Below are 9779 nucleotides of genomic sequence, written 5' to 3' on the forward strand. Positions count from 1 at the left end.
TTAATTTCCCAATACACGTATATTTCCATTTATACCAGTTTTTTTTTTTGCATGTAGTCATACAATTGGTTATAAGTTTATTATTAAAAATATTTTCAATTTGACCTCTCGTTTAATCCACATTATTACCCATAGGGTAGGAATACAAATTTTAACTTACATGTCACAGATGAAACGCGGAAGTTGGATGGAGAAAGGCTGTTGACTTGGATTCTACGATCCTTTCTTTCACCCTCTGCTTCACCCGAAGGTCTAAAATTGGGAAACAAGACAAGAAAGATATAAAGGACCGCGTGAGACATTTCCTACATCGAAAAGCAAGGGTGAAAGCAAAACTTTCATTTTTCAGTGAGAAGATTTTCCTCATGGTTTGGAGGGTTTTACAGTCCATGCTTTCCTTCCTGGGCCTGAAATCCCATAAATTTCCTCCAACTGATTTCTAGCTCAATTTTGCAATTCAAGAGATTTGTGCAGTTCAAATCACTTTGAAGATTGCCCCTTTATTAGTGCTGCTAAGGTGAAACTCTGAGTCAATGGCGTCTCATTCATTCTAATAGGGCTCTGTAACTTTAGTTAAAGGAGCAGCACTGTGTAATAAGGTGAATTATGTGGTCATGAGCTGAAACTCATTATGATCATAGACTTTTTGACTTTTCTCCACCTTTTTCTCTCTCTGTCTAAAGCTTAGAAATGGATGGATAACTTGGACAGAAAAATCACTTTGTCCTTGGATCTTTTTGCATGATCGCTTATGCATGATCACAAAGAAAAGATATTTCTTTTTCTCCTACCTCAGGATGTGTCATAAGGGACTTAGTAAAGTAGGTTGTGGATGAGGCAGAAACAGCAATGGCATCGTTCGCAGTGAGTCAGGGCCAGCTTGGATGGATAGAACAGCTGGAGGGGAGAAAAGCCAATCCAGAGCAGATGCTCATGTCATGTCTGAGGGCATGTAGGAAGGGTCTAGACTAGTGGCTGGGATTAGATAAGATATGAAAGCAACACAAGTCAACAAGAGTGAGCCAAGAGAAAACAACTGAAAATCCAGTGGGCTGGCAGCTTCAGGGAAAACTATAAATAACCAGGTTCTAGTTTCTGCACTAAATCCGAGAGCAGAGAGAAAAAAAGTTTGGGAAGGACTCAGGAAAACACAACAGAGCAGTAATATGAGTTTTATAGGAACTTCTTGATTGAAACGAGAAGCTGGCTCAAGGAACATGTCAGCGACTCAATTATCTGGTGTGGAGCATGAGATCCCAGAAGTTCAGTAGCAAATATTTCTTCATTTTATATCTTTATGTGTTAGATGAACCTGCTTTCATCACACCACGGAGGAGAGATTATCTGTTAAACTGACAAATGTTTTTTGAGCACCTACAATGTTTGTACTGGGTGATCTGAAAAAGGATGTAGAGTAAAAAAAGATTGGGAATGTGCTGTGTCAAATCAAAATAAATATGGACTTAGAAAAAGAAAGACTTTATATAAAGTCTTTATGTAGACTTTATAAAGAAAGACTTTATATAGACCTTATAAAGACTTTATAAAAAGACTATTGCACTAGGAAGAATGCTCTCAGAAAACTGCACAATCAAATAGAAGAAAAAAAGCTTTTAGGGGTGGGCAAAACTAGCAGGAAATTGTGGGGTGCAGGGCAAATGGGTGGGGTGAACAAGTGGGCATTTTAACAGGGAAATGTTTTCATTTGTGGTTAGTGAATTCAATTCTCAGAATTAGCTGTTAAGGAGGAGACATTTTGCACCTTAGCAGTTTAGTGCTTGTTGAAACTTGAGGGAAAGCTAAATTTTAGGGGCCTCTAGGGAGGAGAGGTGCCTAACCAAATTTGGTTATCAGAAATTCAGCGAGTACTTACTTGGTCACAAGGGAGAGTGTTAAATAGGGTGGTCAAAGGTGGGCTCAGAAAGGATGTGACATATGCGCACAGTACAAAGACTTGAGAACTGTGAGGGGTCAAAACACCCTGATCCTGGGAGAAAAGCATTTCTGGCAGAGGGGAAGGCAATGCCTGGGAAAATAGCTGTTGGATTTGAAAAATAGCACGACAGCTTATAATCAATAGGCAACTTTGGAGGAATCAGAAAATGAATATAAAAAGTGCAACGACATGAATGAACCTGGAGGACATTAGTCTAAGTGAAATAAACCAGACACGGAAAAAACGAATACTGTATGATTTCACTCACATGAAGAATCTAAAATAAGCCAAGCTCATAGAAGCAGAAAGTAGAAAACTCCCCTGGTGCTTTCCAGGGGCTGGGGGCCAGGGGCTGGGGGAATTGCTATTCGAGGGGCATAAAGTTTCACTTCTGCAGAGAATAAATTTTAGAAGTCTACTGGACAACATGTGCCTATCGTTTACAATAGTGCGTTGCACTATTAAAAATGTACTTAAACTACTTAAAAATGTAATGAGTCTCAGGTTATATGTTTGTGCTACAATAAAAAATAAAAGCCCAATAATCACGAACATTAGAAAGTAAGTAGAGATAGGTCAAGAATGGATGGAGCTCTTGTGCATGACCTTGGACCTTGACTTTTTTCCATGCTACGACAGGGTCTGGTGGCTGAAGACATTTAGGACCACTGGATGTGTCATAAATGTCTATTTTAGGATGAAATGTGTTTGGGGGATGATAGGACTAGAAATAACATCACTGAAATGAATTTCTACTTAGGATATACAGGTATTTTAAAGTCTTGTAAACCTTGTGAAGATCTTCCCTCTTCATCAATGTATTTGTTCTTGTACATTTAGGATGGTGTGTTGTGTGTCTGTGTGTATTTCTGTGTTCAATAAACATCTATTTCTTAATGCATTAATCTATAAATACTCAGTTTTTGCTGCTGGAAATAGAGTCCATTCAATGCACATTCTAGCTATCACCGGTACTTAAAAATTTAATTGCAACACTTGGAATTTTCTTATATCCTACAACAAAAAGAGCTTAATTTGTTTTAAGATGTATTTTCCTCTAAATTTTTAGTTATACCATTACATCACCCACAGACCGATAGCCGCAATGCCTTTTGTTCTGACTCTTATGCTTCCTTTCTTAAAATCTAAAATCTAAGCATGGTGCCTGGCACACATTATCTCTCAAAAATAATAGTTCATTATTATTTTCTTTTTCTCCCTTTTCAGATATCTGGAAAAATTATCCAGTAAATACGTCACATTTAGGTGCTTTTATTTTTCAGTCACTATTATATTGTTTCAAATCTCTCAATCTTGTCCTGTAACTTAAAAATCTATTTTTCTTCATATTCTCATCTATTTACTATCACATGTGTAACCAAAACCTGAAGGTAACCCATCTACCATCTGATAGTAGTATGAAAGTCTCAACTACTATCAGAGCCAGATGTTGATTTAAATCATTGCAGACACAATAAAATAATAGATATTATACAGGTGCAAGTAAATTGCTAGATTTCTCATTTCTTATTTCAAGTTTTGTTAGTTGTTGTATTTTTCAATTTTTGGTAAATTGGTTAAATTCAAATATATAAATGTATGATTTTTTCCAAAGCACTATTAATATTGTTATTATATTATCAGATATCAGTTTTATCTTTCCATTGTTTTATTATGACTTTATGTTGTCATCTTCTCCCTGTTGATGACTTTTAAGTATTTATTTATTTAATACATAGTTGAGGGTAAGCCTGTTTTGTTAATACTCCCTTAGTAACAGCATGAATTACTATATTTTTACTGGTTAATTACTCTTTTGGTACTATTTCCTATGCTTTAAATACATGTTTTCATTATGTTATATTAAACATATTTTTGTAGGCTACAATTTGTTATATTTAATTTTGAAATTTAGAAGATACTCTTTTTAATAGAAACCACCAAGATGTTCACAATGAATGTTATATCGGATACGTTTTGGATTTTCTCTTTTATCCTATGAATTTACTTTTGCCATTCCTAGAGTTCTCTTTTTATGCATCTGTTATGTGTAATCATGTTTTAAAACTCTTCCTTCCCTTTTTAAACTCATTTGAAAGATAATTCTAGCTCATCTAATTTTCCTTATATTTTAAAATATTAATATGTGTGTTTAGAGCTCTATTTTCTCTCTCTCTTTTTTTTTCCTTTCTGTTTTTAAATTGGCAGATGACTTCTACTCTCAGAGAAATAAGAATCTGGGCAGACTTCTGGCCTCAACCTCTGTTAGGAGATGATGTTGCTTTTAACAAAACTGGCTACAAGTGTCCCTAGGCCCTCCCAACTGTCCTGACAGACATATTGAGGTACAGAGCCATGGAAAGCAGGGCTTTTTCAGTGATTAAACTCCCATCCAGCTGTTCTATCCAACACCCCAAGGACATATCACTGAGCTTGACATTAGTGAATACATTCCAGCTCGTGGACAAGGTGGACATAAAGGAATTCTGGAGAAAGAACTGCGTGCAGCAAGATGGACTGTATTCTGACAAATATCTCCTGTTGAAGGATATAGAGGTGAGAAAAGAAAAGGCTTTATTTGCTCCTCATAGGAGGGTCAGTCTGAAAGCGCAAAGGCTCTGACATCTGGCGGTTGGCCGAGGTTTTGTCCATGACGGGTCCTATGAGTCCTGAGGCTGGTCATGAGACTTGTGGACCAAGAAACAGGGCTTTTTTTTTTTTTTTTTTTTAGGACTACCTGACCCGAGGGGTCAGGCAGATGTTCTCCAAGGTCAATTAACTGTTGTTGATTTTCTAAGAAGTGAATTCGAAAGCTAGCTCTCGTCTTCTCGGAAAACGTGCCGTAAGAGTAAACAAATCTGAGAAAGTACCTTGTGTACATTTTGTGGTTTGTTGCTAAGCAAGGTGAGGTGGAGGCTTGCAGCTGTTTTTTGCAGAAAGATCTGAGCCTTTTACACCCTTGAGCACCGCTGGTATACATAAGTCCCACTGGAAGTCTGCTCTGTCCTACGAAGACAGCAAACTACATCCCTATAATAAATGCCATCAAAACAAGGTGGGGTGTGGGGGGGTGGCTGACACAAATCACAGATGCCACTTTCATTCCTCAAAGCTGAAATGGGTCCCATATTTTCACTGTTCGTTAGTCTAGAAGTTAAAGGAAGAGGTTAACTTGTGTGTTTGTAACTAGATGATGTCCAGAACCAAATTTTGAAGAACTGTGTGGAGAGGAAAGAAAAATAACCTCCAATCACTGGTCTGACATTGACTGTAGAATTCCTGTTGTTGTCGTCTTTTCATTTTAATTTTACTTTCAATTACAGTTGACAGCCAATATTATTCTGTATTAGTTTCAGGTGTACAGCATAGTATTTTTACTCGGCTTACAGTCCTAGCTTGCAGCTGCTGAGCAGAGAGGCTGTCTTTCCTTTTCTCTCAGTTCATTTCTAATTTCTCTTACAGTGAGAGTGAACAATTACAATTCCTAGAAAGGCAAAGATGATAGCCTAATTAAACGTGTAGATTTGTACAACCACAGACAGGGAAGAATCCACAGCAACCGCTTTGACCAAATATAATTTTATTACTAGCTTCTCGAACTGCTTATGGAAAAAGAACAGTTTTATTTTTTGATTTTCTAGTCCTTTATAGCCTGATTCTTTTATAAAATATAATCAAAATGAATTACTAGAAAAATTATGAAAAGGCATAAGGTGAAACTCTAAACTTTTTATTATTAGAACGAACAGACATGCAATTTCTTTGTCAGATTGCTATGAAAAGTTTCTGAAGTTTTACTCTCAATATCCATACTCATCTTGTCATAGATTGATAACAAAATAATCAGAGGCCTGTTTGGGTTCGTGGATAGCTTTGGAGTTGTATTTTCCCAAAGTTAAACTTGCTGAGAAATAGTGTGACTAATCTTTTTAAACATACATTTATTGAAATTTCTCTATATATCTGTATACCTATCTCCTCTCTATCTATCTATCTATCTATCTATCTATCTATCTATCTATCTATCTATCTGTCTATTTATCTATCTATCATCTAACTATCTATCTATCTATCTATCTATCTATCTATCTATCTATCTATCATCTATCTACCATCTAACTTTACCTTGTATATTATTCCCCCCTGCTAATTCAAACTGCATGATCGAATTCTATTCCATTCCATTCTATTTCACTCCACTCAATGGATCCCCTAAAATTGCTGGAAAACAGTGTCTCTGGCTGTGAGTGTTCATTTTATATTTCCTGATTGCAGGTTTTTAAGTAAATGATAAAAGTCACATTAAAAAGTGAATTGGTCTATATTTTAGGCTCACTCTCTTTTACTTCTTGATAAAATCTTTGGGAGACATGTTTTGATTGTCAGAATTTCCTTTATTTTTGGTTATGCCTTAAGATTTTCACAATGAAATGCCTAATTGACCCGTTTTCTTCAGATACTTTGCTTTCTTTTTTAAAAAATCATAGTATTTAAAAAAATAATATTTTCACTTAGTTTACTCTTGAATCATTTATTATTTTTATTCTTTAAAGGTGAGGGGCTCAGTTAACAATCTGTTTCAGTCTCTATGTATTATTATATCTGTTTTCTACTTCCTGCTGGGCAAAATCAGCATATGTAGAGCCTAATGCTCATCATTATTATTATCCTTATCTCAGATTTGCGATAAAACAAAATCTAAGAGGCCACATCTGTAGTCATTCACATTCTGGTGTCTCTACTATTACTTACTTCCTCCTGGACTTGTGTAAGATTCTGTCCTTGCACTTGCTGGGGAGGACAAAAGTCTTTTTCTTTCAATCCTTTTAAGTTCGGTTAGGGCTCTGTAGCAAAGACAGATTCACAAGAGAAAAACAAATACGTTTTTTAAAATAAGTTTGTTAACATGTTTATATGTAGCAGAAATTCAGGGATCAGCAGCTCAAAGGTTTGGTTAGAGCTTGCTTAGCAAGGGGACAATACATTTTAAAAGGCCAAAAAAAAAAAAAAACAAAACTTGGGAACCCCTGGGCTGCAAATTGTGTGAAGGCAAATATAAAGAAAACCGCGTTGGGGCAGGTAGGCAGGAGAAGAAGGAAGGCGGGTAGTGGCTACTGTATTAAATTAAGAATATGCAAATTGTAGCCCACCTAATGAGGGGGTAGAGGCCATCCACACAGGGTCAGCAGGTAGCTCCCTCAGCATCTAAGCTCCCACTTTGGAGCAGGGAAACCCCCGAGGTTATTTTGATTAGAGGCACAGTTCCCTTACAGCAAAATAAAGGAAGTAGAATCTCAAGAGTTGTTACTCACAGAGGGGAGAGCTTAAAAAAAAAAAAATGATTTATTACTTACGGATCTCGGAAATGGTGGTGGTGGTGGGTAGAGGGAGCAATGAGCTGAGGGAAGGGCAGTTCTCTGTCCTAGGTCACAAGCGAGCAGACTTAGGGCACGGGAGCATGCGGGCACCTATTACTTATAAGGTGGTACGGGCAGAGATCGCTAACTTTTGGCGGGCTCAACACTAAGTGGTTACTTTAAAAGGTGCCCCGGAAGAAGTAAAGCGAGAACGTGGGGTAGGAATCCTAAGCTCAGGCCCTTATCTAAATGTCCAGACTCGGTGTGAGCAATTGCCATTCTGTAAAATGCCTGCCTAGGCAGCAACATTGAAAAGCTCTTTTCTTGTCACAGAGAAACTAAAGGTAGAGAAGGTTAGTTAGTAAAGTAGGTTATGTAGATTTTTCTGGTGCCAGCTGCAGGCTGATAATGTCTAAAGTTGTCTCTGGTGATTAACTTTTGTCCTTCCAGGTAGAGAGAGGAGAGGGGACACACTTGTCAATTTATGTCAGTCCTGCTTTTAGGCAAATGGGGGTGGACACAAAGAGCATGTTTTGTCAGCTCCTTCTTAATTCCCTTCAAAGTAATCCTTTTGCCAAAGTGGCATATTTTGGAGTGGCAAATGCAGGTAGCCTTCACATTTAAGGTTGTAAAACTTGAAAATTAAAGGAAGATTTTTCTCTTTCAATGTTGCTCTTAAGAAATATCAATGACAAATTAATATTAATGTATCTATGAAATTTAATATGTGGAATTTTTAGAGTTCAATGAAAATTATTTTATTTCACAAAAATAAATACAGATCAGAATAAAAACAAGAACGAAAGAGTCAAGAGAAATGGGGAGATAAAAATATTTATATGAATCCATTCGGAAACTAGACCAAGATTTAAGAAGAAAATGAAATTATTTTCTTGTATTGTATAGAAATTAAGAGCATGGATTCTGAAGCCAGATAAGCTAGGTTCAGAACTGGCATCATTAATATAATTGTGGGACCAGTAGACTCCTTAAGTGGGAATCAAGTGGTAAAAGTAAAATCTTCCTTATGGTATTGTGAGGATGAAATGAGTGAACACATTAGAAGAGTGTCCTGGGAGCTAAGAGTATGAAGATGAATGTGACATGCTTTCTGCTCTTTGAGAGTTATAAGAGTGATTATTCTTATGAATAAAATATAAAATGGTGAAAGTTAAACGCTCAAAGGTAAACAAATGGGTAGACAGGTGGACATAAACATCGAGGTTCTATTCAATAAATGAAGAAATTCAGGACCAAAGAGTTTGTGATTTACATTTGATCTCTTGCCTAACAAAACCAGCGCTGAGGATACAACTTTGTTGGCCATGTTTAAGTAACACATTAGGGCTCCTTCCTTGTGCATAATCTCACCCTCTCTACCTACTAGCTGTATGATCTGCGGGCAGTGACTTAGCCTCTCTGAGACATTTCTGTTATTTATGCGACAGGGGTAATAATAGTACCTCGCTTTAGAAATTGTTACAAATTTTCCCAAAGTGTGGTAAGTGCTATGCAAGAAAAGAGTATGGAATAGAGGAATTTCAGCCCATTCAGACTTGGGAAGGCTGAGAAGGGGAGGTGGGGCCAGGGATGAATCCAGGGTAGCTATCATCTAAACTTTGTGTACCCAGCTAGATGAAGAGGGGGCATTGGAGGCAGAAGGAAAAACACCAACAAGTGTCTAGACATGGAGAAGAGCATAGGGTGTGGGGGAACTGCAAGTAGTTCAATACAGCTGGACGGCAGAGTCTCCTAAGGGCTGCTGGAAGAAAGGAAGGAAGCCCAAATGTGAGGGCTTGAATGTTATACTCTGTAGGACACACTAGTTTTGAACAGTAATAGGGAGAGATTGACAATTTTAAACAGATTAGTAGCAAAATCAGATTTTCGTTTTAGTTCACTTTGTACCATGGGAATCAAATGGTCGTAAGAGGAGACTGGAATGGAGGAGAGCATTTAGGAAGGTAGTACAAGTAGCCTTGAAAGGATAAGGTGATATGGTGATCGGGCCAGCATCAGAGGAAAGGGAGAGATGTAGATAGAGGTATTAAGTTGGAGTGGGAGAGACTACAAGGAAGGAGGTTGGAGGATATGAAAAGTAAGTGCATTCCATGCAGAAGAGCCAGCTGAGCTGAAAAAGAAGATATGATTTAGCCTAGATGACTAGAGACTAGACTAGGTGAGTTCATTCCTTTTGCTGTTACTTCTGCTTGAAACACTTTCTTAAAAGATCTTTCTTCATGTGTGATTAAACCAAACAAATTTCCCTCCTTTTGCCTGAATCTGCTGACAAAGCAAAACACAGACACTTCAGCTTTCTGTTCTTTGTCTCATGGTTGATTATATGAGATAGAAGTTCTAACTCTCTCAGCCTAGTTCAAAAGCCACTTCCTGTTTCGATGACTAATGCACTTCTGCAGCTTGCAATAGAACCAACTACACTGTAAACCACCAATTTGCATATGTATTTTTTTTTTAAAGCCTTG

General features: G+C 37.3%; 1 long non-coding RNA gene across 1 annotated transcript; it reads right to left on the reverse strand.

Moving 5' to 3' along the window:
- Nucleotides 1-170: 170 nt before the first annotated feature.
- On the reverse strand, nt 171-7470 carry LOC111740197. Its single transcript, XR_002780537.1, has 3 exons — nt 7291-7470; nt 6689-6780; nt 171-252 (listed from the first exon to the last, which is right to left on the reverse strand). It is a non-coding gene; the product is annotated as an uncharacterized LOC111740197 (long non-coding RNA).
- Between the last annotated feature and the right edge of the window lie 2309 nt (nt 7471-9779).

The sequence above is a fragment of the Pteropus vampyrus genome, unplaced genomic scaffold (assembly GCF_000151845.1).
Source record: "Pteropus vampyrus isolate Shadow unplaced genomic scaffold, Pvam_2.0 Scaffold59, whole genome shotgun sequence".
Lineage (NCBI taxonomy): Eukaryota > Metazoa > Chordata > Mammalia > Chiroptera > Pteropodidae > Pteropus > Pteropus vampyrus.